At 40.5% G+C, this 19,787-nt stretch overlaps 1 long non-coding RNA gene across 1 annotated transcript; it reads right to left on the bottom strand.

The window, feature by feature from the left end:
• Window positions 1–2,139: 2,139 nt before the first annotated feature.
• LOC138762780 (uncharacterized) lies at window positions 2,140–10,700 on the bottom strand. The gene is made up of 3 exons (XR_011357137.1): window positions 10,066–10,700; window positions 3,712–4,036; window positions 2,140–3,477 (listed from the first exon to the last, which is right to left on the bottom strand). It is a non-coding gene; the product is annotated as an uncharacterized lncRNA (long non-coding RNA).
• Window positions 10,701–19,787: the final 9,087 nt, after the last annotated feature.

Below are 19,787 nucleotides of genomic sequence, written 5' to 3'. Positions count from 1 at the left end.
GCCAGTCACCAGTCAGCCAGTCACCAGTCAGCCAGTCACCAGTCAGCCAGTCACCAGTCAGCCAGTCACCAGTCAGCCAGTCACCAGTCAGCCAGTCACCAGTCAGCCAGTCACCAGTCAGCCAGTCACCAGTCAGCCAGTCACCAGTCACCAGTCAGCCAGTCACCAGTCAGCCAGTCACCAGTCAGCCAGTCACCAGTCAGCCAGTCACCAGTCAGCCAGTCACCAGTCAGCCAGTCACCAGTCAGCCAGTCACCAGTCAGCCAGTCACCAGTCAGCCAGTCACCAGTCAGCCAGTCACCAGTCAGCCAGTCACCAGTCAGCCAGTCACCAGTCAGCCAGTCACCAGTCAGCCAGTCACCATACCTCGAATGGAATTGACTGCCGCTACTATGGCGAGCAAAATGGACACTGTGCTAAGAAGAGAATTACAGATGGAGTTAGCAGATTCTATGTTTTGGACTGATAGTACATCAGTACTTAAATACATTAATAACAAAACCATGAGGTTTTGTACCTTTGTGACAAACAGAATTAATGAGATTGAGAAGGTTTTGCATCCTAAACCTGGACAATAACAAATGCGGATTTGCTACAAGACAGAGTTTCACCTGATGAACCCTCATTTACATACAAGGAAGAAGTGTTGAAAAATGATAGAGCTATTTTTACTTGTTTGACTATGAGAGCAATTCGCATTGAAGTAGTGTCATCTCTTTATACAGTCTCTTTTATCAATGTTCTTTGACGTTTTATCGTCAGATGTGGTGAAGTAAAGAAATTATCTCCTGATAATGGATCCAATCAACTAGAGTTATGAAAAGCAATTCAAAATTGGAATCAACATCAAATTCATGATGCATTACTTCAGAAAGAAATTAGTTGGATATTTAACCCACCCACAGGATCACATCATGGAGGTGTGTGGGAAAGAATGATTAGATCAATCAAGAAGATTCTTAACTCCATTTTGAACAACCTTCAGACAGTATTGTGTGAAATCGAAGCTATTTTAAATAGTCGTCCAAGAACTAAATTGACATCAGGGCACTTACACCAAACCATATCTTACTTCTTAAATCAAAACCTTTAATGCTTCCAGGTCAACTTCAGAAAGAAGATATTTATGTAAGACGCAGATGGAAACAAGTACAATTTATTGCGGATCTATTTTGGAAAAAATGGATTAAAGAATATCTTTCATTATTACAAGAGAGACAAAAATGGTCTAAAGCTAAACACAATTTTATATGTGGAGACATTGTAATTATTATGGACGATTCTGCACAAAGAAATTCTTGGTTGCTGGGGAAAATTGTGGATACAATTCCGGACAAGAAAGGTTTCGTTCAGCAAGTATGAATTAAAACCAAGACTGGTTCCTTAAATAAACCTATTACTAAAATTTGTCTTTTAAAGAAGTTGAAAGTTTTGATTTCTAATCTTATACTTGCCATATTTACTTTTGTATCTGGAATAGTAATTATTATATATTATGCATTAATGCCTATTATAATAGTTAAGGGGTGGAATGTAAAGGTTAATACCTTGTGTTTTTGATTCTTAGTTAATTTAGTGCCTATTTCTTGAAGAAAAAGTATGTTTGTAGTGTTACCATCAGGTCTATGACATAATATGTCATAATATCAATGCAGACTAAGTGCTTGCATCTCATTCTTCGACTACTATGAAGGAGATGTGAACTCGAAACAATTTTCTTTGAATTCGTCTTATTTTGTCACATTCCTTTTGTATATCTCTTTAAAGTTGAGTATCATTATATCTTAAAATATAGTTTAATGCTTTTTCATCATAATGAAAATCTTAATGCAAAATTATGCAAAATGTTTATACATTTTATCAACGAATTAAAGCTACATAAAGCTGCATCTACAAAGTTTGGTTTATTAGATTAATAAGATAATAATTTTGAATATCATCCCCCTATTTCCTTGAAGATGACACAGTTTTGAAATTAAGAAACACTAGAACCTGGAAAGTGTTGTCTATAAAGGCCAATATGCCAAAAGCTCCCTTAACACAACCCTATCCGCTTTCAGGGAATTATGTATCTGTATTCCCAGATTACTCTGTACTATTGTACTCTTCAGTGCCCTACCATTTACCATGTATGTCCTTCCATAGTTTGTCCTTCCAAAATGCAACACCTCACACTTGTCTGTATTCAATTCCACCTGCCATTTTCCAACCCATTTTCCCAGATCCCTCTGCAAGCTTTGAAAACCTTCTTCGCTGTCCACAACGCCTCCAATCTTGGTGCTATCCGAAAACTTGCTGATCCAATTTGCCACATTATCATCCAGATCATTGATACAGATGGCAAACAACAATGGTCCCAGCACGGATCCCCGAGGCACAGCACCTGTCTCAGGCTCTCGGAACCTTTTAGAGGAAGAATCGTGAGCATGTCTCAACTTGCTCCACTGTGTGGATTCTGGATCTGAAGGTGAGTTGAATCGTGCAGCTTGCTGGCTCTTCACCTCTCAGAGTTCCTCCTTCATTTCTGTTGACATTTCACTGAATTAAGGCATCAACATTAAACTCTGCAGGGGGTTTTTTGGCTTAAGGTGAAACTGGATTCTGAAATAATCTTTGGCATCTTGGAAGCCCAACTTGTAACAACCTTTTTCTTCACTGCCTCCAAATATTTTACCTGCACAATAACCTGCTGCAAGCATATTTTACTTTGGTCACATATTCTCCTTTTAATGCTATATTCAACGTTTATTGGGAGTATTTCTCGTTTTTATTTGTATTGTAAGAAATATGAAACCCTTTTGTCCTTTGGATGTTGACTGTGTTTCTTGAATAAAAATATACATTCCCTTTATCATCTTGTTTAACATCACAAATACCTGGGAATATTTCTTTCTTTCTTCAGGTTGAATAGACGCAAGAACTTGGGATGGTTTGTCTGAGAAGTAATTTCATGTCCATCAAACCATTGAGTGAGTACATCACTGGAGAGTTGTGGGGAAGATGAGAAGGTCTGAGGGGTGGGAAGAAAGGGGGAGCCCAGGGGGGAGATGGGGTAGGGTAGGGAGAGGTGTGATGGGCATGGGGAGGGATAAGGAGTGGTGGTGGGGGTAAAGGATGAGCCTGTGGGATCCACTAGAGCAGGGGTTCTCAACCATTTTCCTTTCCACTCACGTACCACTTTAAGTAGACCCCATGCCATTGGAACTCTGTGATTAGTCAGGGATTGCTGAAGGTGGTATGTGAGTGGGAAGGGAAGATTCAGAATCACTGCTTTAGACCCAATTGTTACTGAAATATGTTGCTTGAGAAAATTGTCATTGGCCCATTTCCTTTGGAGTTATGAAGCTGTGTACATAACAAGTCAATTAGGTATGATTAAAAACAGTGGCTATACTTAAAGTGGTATGTGAGTGGAAAGAAAAAGGTTGACAACCACTGCCCTAGAGAGTAAGTGGGGGGGGGGGGGAATAAGAGGGTCTGAGGGTTGGTGGGGGAGGGCGAATATTGGGAAGAAAGGGGAATTGATTAATTTTGACCCCTCTTGAACTAACCTTGACTATTGCCAGAACAAGTAGCAAATTGTATTTCCTTGCATTAAAAAAAGTAATTGTCTGACATAATTTATTGTTAACATTTATCACACTTAGATAGTTTGAATAGACTACTCTTGGACATATCATAGCAATTACAGTACTTTTGAAATATACTCACAGTTGTCAAAGGCAGGAGTACCCAGCTATTCCCGGAAAAGTGTTGTGAGATTTCCTGCATCCACTTGAGAGGCAAGATGAAGCCACAGTTTAATGCCTCATCTGAAAGGTATCTCTTCTGATAAGGGTCGTAGAGCCGAAACCCCGTGCCTCCCCCAAACTATTCCCATCATTTCTCTCTCCTGTCCAAGTAACACCTTTTTTCTGTTGTTCTGCACTCTCCGTTATATAGTCAGGATAATATTCAATACATCAATATTGGTTTATCAGAGATGACATATTGTTGGTGAATGATGTTCTGCTGGCTGGATCAAGACTGATTATACCTGAAACAATGCAGAAAGAAATTCTCCAGAAAATACATGAAGGTCACATGGGAATGGAGAAATGTAAACTCAGAGTGAAGTCAGCCATGTACTGGACTGGTATATACAAAGACATTGAAAATATGGTGGCTACATGTCAAATATGCCAAAAGTACAGAAACACACAACAAAAAGAGGAAATGATTTCCACAGAAGTACCTCCCAGGCCATGGCACACAGTGGAAGCAGACTTGTTCACCGAGATTCAAGAGTGGTATTTAATAGTAGCCTGTTACTAATCTAATTTCCATTCGTCAAAAGGGTGAAGGATCTGAGAGTATCAACTATCATCTCAGAAAAAAAAGCGCTCTTTGCTGAACAAGGAATACCTGACCAAGTAACATGTGAAAATGGAACAGTTCATGTCACAAGAATTCAGAAAGCTGGCTCCTGAGTATGGGTTTGTTATCCTACAGCATCCCCATACTACCCTAAAGGTCATGGGTTAATTGAAAGACAAGTGCAAACTGTGAAACACCCACTAATTAAAGTGTCGCAGAACAAAAGAAGACCCAGACCTAGCTCTTCTCTCATTACGTGCCACACCCTTAAGGGGTGACATGAAGTCCCCAGCTGAACTTTTAAATGGCAGGAGATGTAAAACAACTCTGCCAAGCAAAATACACCCTCCAGAAGACCAGGAGGAAACCAGAAGAAGACTGGCTGACACACAAGAAGGATGCCAGCATTATTACAAATATGCACAAACATTGCCAGAACTCTTCAGAGGGCAGCATGTGCACATTCAAGAGCTGATGTTGAAAACAAGAACCCCAGTAAAGGTAATCAGAGAAGATGAAACACCAAGATCATACATTGTCGAGACAGACTCTGGCAATTATCTGAGGAGGAACAGAATTCACATTTGGCCAACACAAAATGAGATGAAGCCAAAAGCTTTAATACCAGCAAAGCCTGCAACACCAATAGCAAATGAGGTATCAAATGAAGAGACCACAACCACTAATACCGAAACATCAACACAGCAGTTGTGAGGTGAAGCACAAGTTGCATCACCTACATGTGTACCAGCAATACAGAGCCCAACAGCCACAGCGAAATCCACGGAATGGCAAAGCAACATTCTGCCGCCAGTGCAATATCAATAAGAACTGTTTAAAAATAGTTCTGTGAATTAACTAGTGTACAAGTTCAATTACTTAAGTTTTACTGGAAGGAAAGTGATAAAGAACACTAATTTTTTCTTTATCTTGAGAAGGAGGGATGTTATATAGTTAGGATAATGTGAACTATTTTGTAACTGTGTAAAAATACACCCTTCTCACTGTAGTAACTGTAGTGCACCACTGTGGGGTGTATGCATATGTCTAGGTGTGTGTGAGAACAGTTTTCTGAGATGGTGGAAGACATCAGTAAGTAAAGTCTCTTTTGTTATTTGAATCTTGTATCTCTAAGTTATTTAAGAAGCCTCCCAAGTAACAGAGACATAACACTCCCCCCTTCCCTTCTACCCAGCCTTTTAATTCAGGCACTTGTCTGCATTTTACTCACACCTTGAAGAAGTGCACAGGCCCAAAATTTTTGTTATACATCTTTACCTACTATAGATGGTGTGTGACTGGCTGAGTTCCTGCAGTATTTCTCAGTTTTTAACACCTCAGATAATTCAGTGCACTCTCAATATTGCACAGAAACCTCAGTTTGGATTATGAACCTGAGCTTACATTTTTTCCTTCAGTTGTGAAAATGCTAACCAAAGTTGATTTAGAAGGAGTGAGTTGCTAAAAGAGCACATCTCCAAGCAGCAGGAATTATTTTTGGGCTCATTGGTTATATTTTGAGATGCTCACTATTTATCATCAGTCTAAACTAATTTGGCAGGGGTATGGAAACTAGAGTGATAGGGAAAAGGGTAGGGAAGATAAAGTAATGGCCAGGAAAAGTAAAATAGGAAAAGTAATGTTGGGAGGAGAAAGTAAAAAATCAGATGGTGCAGTGAGTTTTCGGGTCAATGATAGTGTTAAGAAAATTACAAAGAAAAATAGTGGGCAAAAGAAAAGGTTACAGAAGTCACTAGATATTAAAAGGACAAAGAGCATAAGGGCACTTTATCTGAATGCCTGCAGTATTAGAAATAAGGTTAGTGAACTTGTGGCGCAAATCGGTATCCATGCCTATGATTTGGTAGCCATCACGGAAACATGGCTACAAGGTGACCCTAAATGGGAATTAAACTTTCAAGGGTATCAGGTGGTGCAAAGAGATAGACAGGATGGTAAGGGAGGTGGAGTTGCACTCTTAATCAAAGATGAGCTCCAGGCAGTAGTGAGGAATGATATAAGATCTAAAGAGCATAATGTTGAGTCCATTTGGGTAGAGATAAAGAATAACAAAGGGAAAAAATTATTGGTGGGTGTTATCTATCGCCCACCGAATAACAATAGTTTAGTGGCACAGGAAATAAATAGAGAGATAAGTGAGGCATGTAATAATGATACGGCAGTAGTCATGGGGGACTTTAACTTCCACATAGATTGGGAAAATCAAGTTGGTCATGGGAGTCTGGAAGAGGACTTCATAGAGTGCATCCGTGATAGTTTTCTTGAGCAGCATGTTAAGGAACCCACAAGAGAAAATGTTCTCCTGGATCTAGTGTTGTGCAATGAGATAGGTAGAGTAAATGATGTAACAGTCAGAGACCATCTGGGAAATAGCGATCATAGTATGATTGAATTTCTCATTCAGATGGAAGGGGAAATAGTTAGATCTAAAACTAATATATTATGGTTAAACAGGGGTGACTACCATAGGATGAGGGAGGAATTGGGCAGAGTGGACTGGGAGCACAGGCTAATTGATGAAACAGTTGAGGAACAGTGGAAGATTTTCAAAGAAATATTTTGTAATGCTCAACAAAAATATATTCTGGTCAGGAAAAAGGGCTGCAAGATAGGGAAAAATCAACTGTGGTTAACAAAGGAAATAAAGGAGAGTATAAAATTGAAGGCGCAGGTGTACAAAGCTGCAAAGAGCAGTGGGAAACTGGAAGATTAGGAAAACTTTAAGAGACAACAAGGGGTTACAAAGCGGGTAATAAGAAATGGGAAAAAGGATTATGAAAGTAAATTGGCACAAAATATAAAAACAGAAAGCAAAAAAATTTTATAAATATATAAAACGGAAGAGGGTGGCCAGAGTTAACATAGGACCCTTGGAGGATGGGAAAGGAAAACTGGTAGCAAAAAAATGAGGAAATGGCCGAGGCATTAAACAAATATTTTGTGTCAGTCTTCACGGTGGAAGACACGTCCAGCATGCCCAAGTGCGGAGTTAAGGATGCGAATGTTGGGGAGGGCCTTGATAAAATAGTTGTTACAAAAGAAGTAGTGATGGAGAAACTAATGGGACTAAAACCAGACAAATCACCTGGTCCTAATGATATGCATCCAAAAGTTCTGCAGGAAATGGCAGAAGTTATAGTTGATGCATTGGTGGTCATATACCAAAATTCCTTGGATTCTGGGCAGGTCCCGACAGACTGGAAGACAACAAATGTCACGCCACTTTTTAAGAAGGGATGTAGGCAGAAGACTGGAAATTATCGGCCAATTAACTTGACATCTGTAGTTGGAAAAATGCTTGAAGCCGTCATTAAAGATGAAATAGTAAAACTTTTGGAACGTAAGGGTTCAATCAGGCAGACGCAACATGGTTTTAGAAAGGGAAGATCTTGTTTGACAAACTTGTTAGGATTCTTTGAGGATATAATGGGTGCAGTGGATAGAGGGGAACAGGTTGATATTGTATATTTGGATTTCCAGAAAGCGTTTGATAAGGTGCCGCACAAGAGACTTGTCAGTAAGTTACAGGAAAGTGGAGTCCGGGGAAGTATATTGGCCTGGATTGAAAATTGGTTGTCTGACAGGAGGCAGAGAGTTGGATAAGTGGGAGTTTTTCAGGTTGGCAGAGAGTGGAAAGTGGGGTGCCGCAGGGGTCAGTGTTAGGCCCACAACTGTTCATCATTTACATTGATGACTTGGAGGAGGGGACAAAATGTGCTGTAGCCAAGTTTGCGGATGACACCAAATTGAGTGGAAGAGCAAATTGTAATGAGGATGTGGAGAGTCTGTAGAGAGATATAGTTAAGCTGGATGAGTGGGTAAAGGTCTGGCAGATGGAGTACAATGTTAGTAAATGTGAGGTTATCCACTTTGGCAAGAAAAATAAAAGAGCTGAATATTATTTTAAGGGTAAAAAACTAAAGCATGCTGTTGTACAGAGGGACTTGGGAGTGCTTGTGCATGAATCGCCAAAAGTTAGGTTGCAGGTGCAGCAGGTTATTAAGAAGGCAAATGGAATGTTGGCCTTCATCGCTAGAGGAATTGAATTCAGAAGTAGGGAGGTAATGTTGCAACTGTATAAGGTACTGGTGAGACTGCACCTGGAGTACTGTGTCCAGTTCTGGTCTCCATATTTGAGGAAGGATATACTGGATTTGGAGACGGTCCAGAGGCGGTTTACTAGGTTGATCCCTGGGATGAAGGGGTTGACTTATGATGAAAGATTAAATCATCTAGGATTGTATTCGCTCGAGTTCAGAAGAATGAGAGGAGATCTTATAGAAACATATAGGATTATGAAGGGTATGGATAGGATAGATGTAGGAAGGTTTTTTGAGCTGGCCGGGGAAACTAAAACGAAAGGATACAGTCTCAAGATTCGGGGGAGTAGATTTAGGACAGAAATGAGGAAAAATAGTTTTTCCCAGAGAGTAGTGAATGTTTGGAATTCTATAACCAGGGAAGTGGTTGAGGCTGCCTCATTAAACGTATTTAAAATTTGGTTAGATAAATGTTTACATGATAGAGGAATTAGGGGATATGGGGAGAAGGCAGGTAGGTAGAGTTAGGTCATAAATTAGATCAGCCATGTTCGTATTGAATGGCGGAGCAGGCTCGATGGGCCATTTTTGGCCGACTCCTGTTCCTACTTCCTATGTTCCTATGTCTTTGCTTCTTCATAACTAGAAGGTAGAGAGATCTAGAGGAGTAAAAAGAAAATAACACATAGAAATATTAGAATTGCCAAGAGTCCTTGGAGAATGTTTATAAATAAATGATAAAAAATATTTCCTTGTGATCTCAGGATAAATATTCTGAATTGTTGACATATGCTTTGCTTATGGAACACAACTCATCATTCAAAAGAAAAGGATCATGTAGTTCTTGAGTTTGTCAATGGATTGATCCTTCAAGAAGAAGCAAAATCTGGAAACCATGGGAACTAAGTTGAGACTTCATGTTCACCCACTCTCCCATGCTTCTCTCCCACCTGTTATATATAGAGAATTTAGGTTAAAATGGCTTAAGTTAAAATGTGATGATTAATCATAAAAAGGGAAGCCAGAATGGACAGGGAGCTTACTAGCAGCCAAGGACAAAAAGTTCAGCTGGATATGTTTTTTTAAACATATCTTTTCATGGTCATAGTGAGAGACATGCAGGAGACAAAAGATTGATAAGAAGGGTGAGAAACAGAATTTAGTGTATGTAGAGTTCGCAGCGTACGTAACGAACGTGATAATTAAAAATGCAGTTGTACTTAGAATGCTTTTGCAATACTAACCAATTAAAACAGTATTAATAAGAAGGGGAAGGGCAAACAACAAGGGTATAAAAATCAATGCACTCTATGTATCGGGGCTTAACTGGTGAGAAGCCAGTTGAGTCCAACTCTGCAGACTTGTAAATAAAGCTTGTCGTGTCATCAGTTTTAAAGAGACTCATGTGTGAGAAGTTTTATTTCTGACACCACCCACCCTTGTTCTCTTGATCCCCAAGGGCTACACCAATCACTTGGAGTGGTAAATAGAAGGAATTGGTGACTTAAATTTTTTTTTCCCACCCACTCTGACAAATATACGCCTTTTAAACTGTGCTGATATAAATTAAAAAAAATATTCACCTCACTTTTCAGCTCTTGATTAATTTAAAAAAATGTCTAAAGAAAGGAAATCCCAAACCACTTACCAGTTCCACCACTTCCAAATGACAGTAGGTGTAGTCCACTACTCTTCAAAATATGTTGCTGCATCCTTTATGTCTGTCCGAGAAGCCGGATAAGAGTTCACTTTTACAATTCATTCAGTCTCTCCAATGTACTAGCCTAGAAATGAGTGTATTTGGCCAATGTTGTGTCAGAATATAAAAGGATTAAGATTTAATTCCCCAGACAATGAACTACTCAGATTCTATTTCAGCACCTGATCCAAAGATATTTTTACCCTAATTGCTTGATTATTGAGAAAGAAACTGAAGTCTTGATATCAATGTGTAATGTTTTTGATCATTATTCCCCTCTTAAATTAACCTGTAATTGCACATGCACAGTTGCATCAATGGAAGATAAATTGCACCATTGAAGAATTTCATTAGCAAAGTGTATACCATCCATCTGAAAATAAGATTAATGTTCTAGGATGGAATTAATTTAGATTGAATTCTTTAAAATATGCCCTGGATAACATCGTAGATCAAGTTGGGGAGACAACTGTCAGTGGTTGTCCCATTGAATGAGTTTAGAAACAATGCTTAATTCAATGAGTTGGTTCTGAGTTGCCTTGACAATGCAGTGCCTCATGATTTGTCAGCTGCCTTGACAATGTAGTGCCTCATGATTGGTCAGCTGCCTTGACAATGTAATGCCTCATGATTGGTTAGCTTCCTTGACAATGCAGTGCCTCATGATTGGTCAGCTGCCTTGACAATGTAGTGCCTCATGATTGGTCAGCTGCCTTGACAATGTAATGCCTCATGATTGGTTAGCTGCCTTGACAATGCAGTGCCTCATGATTGGTCAGCTGCTTTGACAATGTTACATTTTCTTAGCTGCCTGATAGCATCCATGAACTTTGAATACTGACATCACCTTTATAGTTGGAGAGGGAATAATTTGGGCAAATAACTATGGCTGGTAAACAAGTAGCCTGCAAGATTTTAGTAAATTGGAGTAACACACAAAATGCTGGATGATCCCTGATGAAGTGGGTTCAGTCTGAAATATCAACTATCTGTTGCTTTCCATGCATTCATTCCTCCAGCATTTTGGGTGTTGTTCCAGTGAACTGTGGCTACAATCCTTCAAATAATTCGTAACTGACCTCCTGTATTTTGGTGAAGCAGAGTCTGTACATGGCAGGGGTGGCCAAACTAGCTTAAATTAAGAGCCTCATACGATAAACTTCAGATGTTTGAGAGCCGCAACAATCACTCCATCACGCCATGCCCACAAAAACTACCATTGTGAGCAGGAGCTCTGTATGATTCCTGTCTCAATCAACATATGCTTTTGTATAGGATGACCCCAGAATTTCCACCTAAAATGTTGGTTTTGAGCAATAACCTTTGAGTAAGATGACACTCCCCCTACCCCCTAAAATCGCACTAACCAGTGGATGCTGTTAAAAGCAAATCAGGATATTTTAATAACAAATTATCATTGAAAGATACAAATTTTATTTGGATATTTTAAAATAAGCCACTGCTGGCTCCTGTAACAGGCCATTTAAAGGCTGCACAGAGCCAACAGTAGTCTGATCAGCCGGATGGACCCCAAGGAATAGCGCTGAGACTTCATAAATACTAATGGGGCATGCGCGAGATTGCATTAGAGCCAGCAGGAAGATGGCGGCAGTGTTGTGACTTCATCATCAAGGTAAGAATTTTAGACTCCTTGTATAGGACAACCCGATTTTAAGGTGAAAATTATAAGTTTGGATCGCCCTATACAACGGCATATTGCCACTAGCGGCACATTGTATGTCAAAGAGCTGCATTGCGGCTTGCAAGCTGCGGTTTGGCTACCCCTGGCATATCCTTATCTTATCATTTATAAACTGTGCTACCTGTACTATCAACATGTGAGATAAAACCTACTTGATTTTCTTTATTCTGCAAATCCTTATTCCACAAAAAAATGCAAATTTGCTATTCTGCAATTCCTGCCCCTGAGAAGCTATTACTGAGCGATGTGGGGTTGGATGTAGGTTTGTGGGGAGCAGAGGTTCTGTACTGATTGAGAACATCTTACATTGGTAGAAACATTTGGAGATTTGTATGGGCCTGTGATGGTACACCACCGGCCTACTGCAGGGAGCAACCTCTGTACCTGCAGGAGTGTAAGGGGACAGGACAACACCTGGCCGGCTGTCAATCAGTCAGCCTGAAGGGATCAAGCCCCACCCAGTCGGGTGTCAATCACCCTCCGGGATATAAGCCTGGGCCAGCCTCCCGAGGCCTCACTCAGAGTTGCTGCAGCCACAGCCAGCCTGGCTCTGTGGAAGTCTTTGTGGATTAAGGCCTGTTGTACAGTCTTTATCTTTGTGTGTGTCTGATTCTGGCTAACAGCGCACCACAGGGCCAAAAGCCAAAACCAATCTATGAACAGTTATTCTGAGCTGCAAAAATCACTTGAAACTTTTGATGTTTTTCAGATTATTATTAACGAGCACACTTTGAGTTTTGTAGGCAGATTGCTCACACGGCAAATAAACACAAGTATATTTGAAAGTTTGGGAGGAAATATTTCCTGCTCAATCTTGCGTGCAAATCAGTTTAGTTGAACCAATAGTCCATTCAAATTCTGCTGAGTGCTCTGAAGTAATCCTAAAATCTAATACAGGATAACTCAGAGACAGCAATTAAAACAGCAAATGAAGTCAATATCCATGAATCGAAACATCAGTTTTTGGTGCTGCTGGACTAGCAGATTTTCCTTAATATTGCATGTTATTTCTACTACCATTTCAACATGCTTCTAACCCACTTTTCTTTTTAGAAAAGATGCTAGAACAAAAAAATTCTGTGGGAACATGGTAAATAAGGCCCTGGTAGGTTTCAAGGGAATGCAGGAAGCAGAACCATGTGAACTTCAAAGAAGTGGGGGAACTGATGAGTTTAAAAGGAGTAGAGCTCTGATATGTCAAAGGGAGCACAGGAGACAACACCCAGATGCTGAACCACTAAAATTTCCAAAGTGTTAGTAAAAAATTATTGCAATTTTACAGTGGCTGCAAAAGTAGGTGCATGGTTGGGTATAATCTTTCAAGTGATTTGCATCATATCAAACACAGTTATCACCACCACGACTGCACTTGTGACTTGCTACTCTGAACTTGGAATGTATTTTTCATAAGTAAATTGGCAGAAGCTCATCTGGATGAGTTTAAATCTAATAGGTGTACCTGAGAGGCAGAACTGAAGCTTCTGAAGAATTCCCCCATTCCTCCTGACGAGCAGATCCCTGAGAAATTAATCCTGAGAAGGTAGAGTGAGTTGCATGATCTCTGCAGACTCTGTTAAGAAGCAAGTTTCAGCTGGTTTATTGATTTTACATTTTGTGTAAATAAAATTTGATAACTCTCAGCTTGTTCATGGAGCTTGGCGAGCAGAAATGAATGCGGTCCCACATTACTGTTTAATTCAGCTCTTAAGTAATAAAAACTCATTATTTGAAGTTCACTGCATGACACCCACCCCTCCCCACTTTATGGACTACAGCATCATAATATTGAAATTTTTGACTTGAATAAAGGTTTAACGGATTGGGGAATGAAAAGCAAATTCACCGTTGATGTAAAATTCTCTTTCTTGAAGCCTTCATTGTATTCAGACTGAACCTAACTGTATACCTTTGTTGTTTTGAACTTGGTTTTTAGAGGTTCACATTTGGAAGATAATTTCTTCTGTTAAAGCATCATTTAATTTTTCAAGTAAATAGAAATATGCTTGAATAATCACACAATTGTCCTGGTTAACTCTCCCCAATTATGAAACACATTATTTGGTCCCTTCATGCAAGAAAACTTCTCTTCAACTTGTAATGATATGGATTGAATATGGATTGTATCTAGTCATTGGCTGGTAAAAGCACGGGCTGGCCCGCCCCCTGATGACACTCTCCCCTGGACTCCACCCCTGTGGCCTAGGCCATAGAGGTCGAGCCACCTCTCCCTTCCCTGCACATCCCTAGCTTGGATCCGGGCCAGCGCAAGTCTTCTGTACAATAAAGACTATCGTTTCCCCTCAGTCTTTGTTCTTGTGGTTATTGGGGCAACTGGTAGTGCCCAACACAACTGAATCAAATAAATCGTAAAACTTTATAGTGGCCATAGTGGGTAAGTTGAACAAAGTTTCTTGCATAGAAATTTTATAGTGGACTAAAGTGTAACTGTCACTGATCCAGAGCTTGTAAGGGCACGTACACATCTTTGTAAGATGAGAAATCGTGATGTGCCAGATCAGCTAATCATTAGCCCACATTAATCACAAAGAATTGGAGACCCATCAAGCACTAGTTGAAATAGACTGAGCAAATTCATGTTGTGCCTATTCCTTCAAAAGAAAGTCCTTTAGAACATGCTTATCAGTAAAAGGAGCAGGAATGACCTATCTTGCAATTACATAGTTGTTCAAGAAAATCATGGGTGATCTTCTTGCTATGGCACTCTTGTTCCACTCGCTCCTCAAGTTCATCAATTTAGTTCATATCCAGAAATCTATAAATCTCTGTGTTGAGTTATTCTAGCCTCCTCAGATGAGAATTCCAATGATTCAACACCTTTGAATTTAAACATTTCTCCACATTTTAGTCCTCATAGGCCTACTCTTCTTTTGAGTCAATAATCTAGGTCATGACTCCTCAGCTTTCCTTTTGATCGTGGTTCTGATGTGGTGAGGGTTGAATTTACTCTGCTTGTAATCATTGGACAGATTGAGGAGGATTGATAGGAATGAGAGCCCAATGATCCAGAAACCTGAAGCCCTCGCACCAGGCCTCTAGCCATGTATTAAACTGCATTATCCTCCTATTTCTAACCTCACTAGCACATAGCACGGGTAGCAATTTGGAGGTTACCAAGGGGGTGGCCCGCCCCCTGATGGACACTCTTCCCTGGACTCCTCCCCCGTGGCCTAGGCCATAATTTTTGTTAAGCAAAATATGTCAGTAACAATTGGGTCTAGAGCTGTGCTCTGTGATTAGTCAGGGATTGCTTAAGGTGGTATGTGGGTGGAAAGAAATAGTTTGAAAATCACAGTTTTAACTGTACCTAATTGAGTTATGTGCACAGTTTCATAACTCTAAAGGAAATGGGCCAATGACAATTTTTCTCAAGCAAAATATTTCAGTAACAATTGGGTCTAGACCAGTGATTCTCAACCTTCCCTTCCCACTCACATTGTGGTGAAAGGCATTTGCATAGATGTATGGACTGGCCAGTTCGAACCTACCTGACTGACGTGCCCAGACTTGACCCCTCTTGCTCTTGACCTTGAACCTGGCCAGGTAGTGTATCAGTAATGCTTAGGTTTTTGGTAATTAAAGCCATTTAATCACTCCATCATGTTGATGTGATTATTGACTACACCACAATTTAATTACCAAAATGAAAGCCATGGAAGCTCAGCATACAGGACAAAGCAGCAGTGATCTGGAAGATGTCTGGTCACCCACAGATGGTGGAGTCGAGCCAACCATGTGGTGCAGAAGTGGTCGCATCCCTGGGGTCTGCATCAACTGTGCAGCGGGTAATGGGAGAAGTTTGCTGGCCGACCACACTCACAATTGATCCCAGGGAGTTCAGCGCAGACGTTACCTTCGAGAAGTGGCTGCATGGGATACCAAAGTTCATGCGCCGCCACAACCTAAGGGATGCTGAAGATAAGTACGATCTCCTGTTTGCATTTGTGCGCAACTGGGCAATTATGACAAGGCGATGGCCCTGCTGCAGAAGCAGTATGGGACCCTGATGAATAGTTAGCATGGGCAATGAGAGAGCTGGTTAGAGCCTGCGGTGTACTGTGGTGAGTGCATCCAAGCATGCCAACGAGCTGATGTGGGACAGACTGTTGACAAACATGTTATTGACCCAGGTCTGTCAAAGCTTTCTGGACAAAGGTAACTGAATGTTGAAATAAGTACGAGACTTGGAGGAGACAATAGAGACTGTGATGCAAAGCTGTGAGGCTTACCGCCTTGCTGGGATATGGCACAGATGGCAGTGGTGGCCGGGGCCGGGAAGTGCAGTTTCTGTGGGCTGGCCAGGGACCCTCAGAATTCCTGCCCGGCCAGGAAAACAGTGTGCTCAAATTGCAAAAAGAAAGGGCACTCTGCGAAAGTGTGCCAGGGACAGCCCACTACCAGCAGTGCCATGTGTGATCCGAGGGATGAGTTTCTATATTGGACGGAGTTGTCATCAAGACGACGATCACTAATGTCATTTCCAGCTTTGGATCAGCGACCGCTAACTTAACCTCCAGTCCCAGCTATGTACGAGTACTGGGGCCAGCCATCTTCTGAGGCGCCGAGTCCGACATATTATCAACAGGAACGGAGCTTAGGTATTTGGTGAAGCAGTCACCCAGTCTGCGTTTGGTCTCATGGATGTAGAGAAGACTCCGCTGAGGTGGAATAAGATTCTGCTACTGGAGACACAAGATCTGGCAGAAGCAGGAAGCTCACGCAAAATAAGAAAACAATTGCTGGAAGAATTCAATGATCAGGTAATGTCCATGAAGGGAAATGGTCAAAGCCTTGTTTCATGAATAAAGGAGAGTTAAGACTGGAGAACAGGGTCAGGAGATGATAGATGGGCTGAGGAACGATGATGGAAAGATGGAGTCAGTTGGAGATCGGGAGGGGTGGAGTTGGGCGACAGAGACAAGGGAGTAATAGGTGGGAGCAGACAAAAGGGATAAAAGGCAGATGGAGCCAGGAGTGGGAAGGGACAGTGAAGGTGGAGAGAGCTGCTGATGGAACCATACAAGAGAGGAATGATGGCCAGATGGGAACAGTGGGAGAGGGGATATGGTGGGAGGGGTGTGTGGAAGGTGGGCAGGTATAGAAGGTGGGCAAGGAGAAAGGAACTGGACAACAGAGGACTGGGAGGGTGTTTGGAATGATGGATGAGTGTGAGAGGATATACCTGGATAAGAAAGAGAGAGAGACAGGCTGAAGTGAAGTGGGTAACTTAAATTGAAGAATTCAATATTCATGATTCTGGAATGATTCTACCACTGTTGTCCACCCACAATAACTTGCAGATGCTTAGGTTTGAACTGGTCTTTATTGTCTGAAAGCTATGAGCACATCAGTTTATTGCCCGATTATCATGGGGGACACCTTTTCCATTTTTAGCTCAAGTACCCAAATGTTCATTTGGAGAATTTTCACAGGCTGCCATGCCTATGAAGTGCCTGAACCTAATGTTTGTGTATGTATATTGCCTAAAGTCAGATTTAAATTTGACTGCTATAGTCCCAGAGTGAAGCAGTCTGCTGACGTGCTTATTGAGATGTACATATTTATGTGAGAAAGCATGGGACCCATGGAAATGTACTCAAGCAATGGAGGTCAAGAAATGAGAAAAATAGAAACAAAAAGGTATCACCATTGACCACAAACATAACAAGTGTCCTACTAATGATATAATTGGCTTTTGGTGTCCACAATAGCTGACATTAGCTCCTAAATATAGCTTTATTGCTCAGTATTAAATTAATAGCAGGAGAAAAAAAGCAGAGGGTTTGTCGTTTCTAAGTGTCGTATAACTTTTACTAAATTATAATGAGTATGCATTGCAGCGAGCCATAACTTATTCATCAGCACCCTTGGGACCCAAGTAGCTCAGCAAAAAAGCTAGGAAAGGTAAACCTCATTAAGAAATCAGTTGTATGAAAACCCAAGTGGCCACAAATTCATTATAGCACCTAACAACAGCTGCATCTTTCAATGCTGTGGAGAATATGTTCATAATAGCAGAGGAATAATGGTAGCCTCGTCTTCCCAAGGCATTACCTATTATGTATCATGTTCATTGAACATGATGGAGCCCTTCATCCAACTGTTTTTCCCTGATTAATGCTAGGTTTAACCCTTTGAGTGTTGACCATCTTCCTTTCATTAACAAGGCACTGGTAGTGAATGCTTTATCAGTGAAAATCTTTGTTTCGTAAACTTGAGTAGATGTTGTCGATGTAGAAGTAAAACGAAAAACCATAATTAAAAATTAAAAATAAATATAAAAAGAGACAGATCTTTAATTAATTTGCATTAAACGGACTTGGGTTATAGTACTCTAAACTTTTGATTGCATTGATAATAGAAATCATCGGAGGGCCCTGATCAGACAAATTAGAATTGAATATCGTGAAGTTGATTTTCTACAACTCAATCTCAGTGAAGATATATACACAGGGAGAATTATTGATTTGGTCAGCAGAAGCAGAAAGAAATCATAAATTAATGTATAATACATAAAGGAGGTGAATTAGTTTGCTACCTTTCTGCATATTCACAATGGATAAATGACACAAGGTATTTTCCAGGTAGGTTAACTATGACCATTAACTTCTGCAATTCAAATCCACACCCCTTTTGCTTGTGCTTTGTGAAGGTTAGACAATCCTCCCATTGCTTCTCAATAGACCTCAAATGCATATTTTCAAAATGATGACTGCTATTGCAGCAATAACAACCTGCGCTTTTAACATAGTTATATGCCCTGAGGTATTTCACAGGAATTTCCTCCAATGAGGTTGAATTCTGAGCTGCAGAAGGAGACAATAGGTTGAGTCAAAATGGTAATTTTTCAAGGTTGATTCAAAAGAGAAGTGAAGAGCATCAGCTTTAGCATTTAAACTATCCTGTTACACTGGAAAATATAGACTGAAATTTGTATTCATTGAGTCAAGACAAAATGAAGAAATTCTAGCCAGAAGAGCTGGAAAATTATATTGCAGTTTCAATAACTCTAAATAATTTATTGAGTGATTTACTTACCTTTCTGCCCACACCATCCTCACTTGTTTCTAACAGGGTCAGATTAACAAATTATTTTCAGTCCATTATGAAACAAAATGAAGAGGAAGGTTCATGTCGGATGGAGCAGAGGAGAAACGGGTAGCAACGAAGAATGATGATCTATATTAGATGCCTCCACCTCCCCTCATCTCCTTAACTGAATATACAAGGAGGACACATCTAATAGTAATTTTTGGAATGTCTTGTATACAGGAAGTGTAGGCTCTACTACAGAAGCAATATGAAATCACTGCTACCCACTGCAAGAGACCCTCTAGCCATAGTGAGCTGCCTGCATAATTTTCATGCAGCAGTAAGGAACAAATAGCATTTAGGAACAGAATAATTTCAGGCAGCCATGGCAGTATCTATTTAATATCGACTAGATTGTACCTAGTGCACTCAGTCATTACATGACCCACACAGTTTTCAGAAGATCGGAGAAATTCATCATCTTTGATAACAATATGCAAGTGAAATAGGTCTTTCCATTATAAAAAGAATGCTGGCTTCCTTACACTCCAGGGCACAGTTGGCAGTGTCTGTATTGTTATGCAGGCTTCTCTAAAACACTCCATCTTGAAACTTAACAGAAGGGCTGCCTGCTTGCAAAATATGTGCAGTTTTTAATGACTTTGGTGAGGATTAAGTACAAACCTAGCGATGGAATTCTGTGCCATCATACTCACTGTCTTGAAATCTCTAAACTCCCAACGGCGCGATCTGGGATGCGGGATTTGAGGCTTGCTACTTGTTATATTCCGAGGCATAAATGATATCTCTGCCAGCAGGAAAGCTGTCAGAAAAATTCTTATTCAGTTGTAACAACTCAGTCCTGCGCACTGTTAACTTGCTTGGTTCCTTACTCACGAGTTTCATGGGAACCATATGA

Source organism: Narcine bancroftii, chromosome 5, assembly GCF_036971445.1.
Source record: "Narcine bancroftii isolate sNarBan1 chromosome 5, sNarBan1.hap1, whole genome shotgun sequence".
Classification (NCBI taxonomy): Eukaryota; Metazoa; Chordata; class Chondrichthyes; order Torpediniformes; family Narcinidae; genus Narcine; species Narcine bancroftii.
The sequence above is the reverse complement of the archived record's forward strand: the minus strand, read 5'-3'. Positions and strand labels throughout refer to the sequence as shown.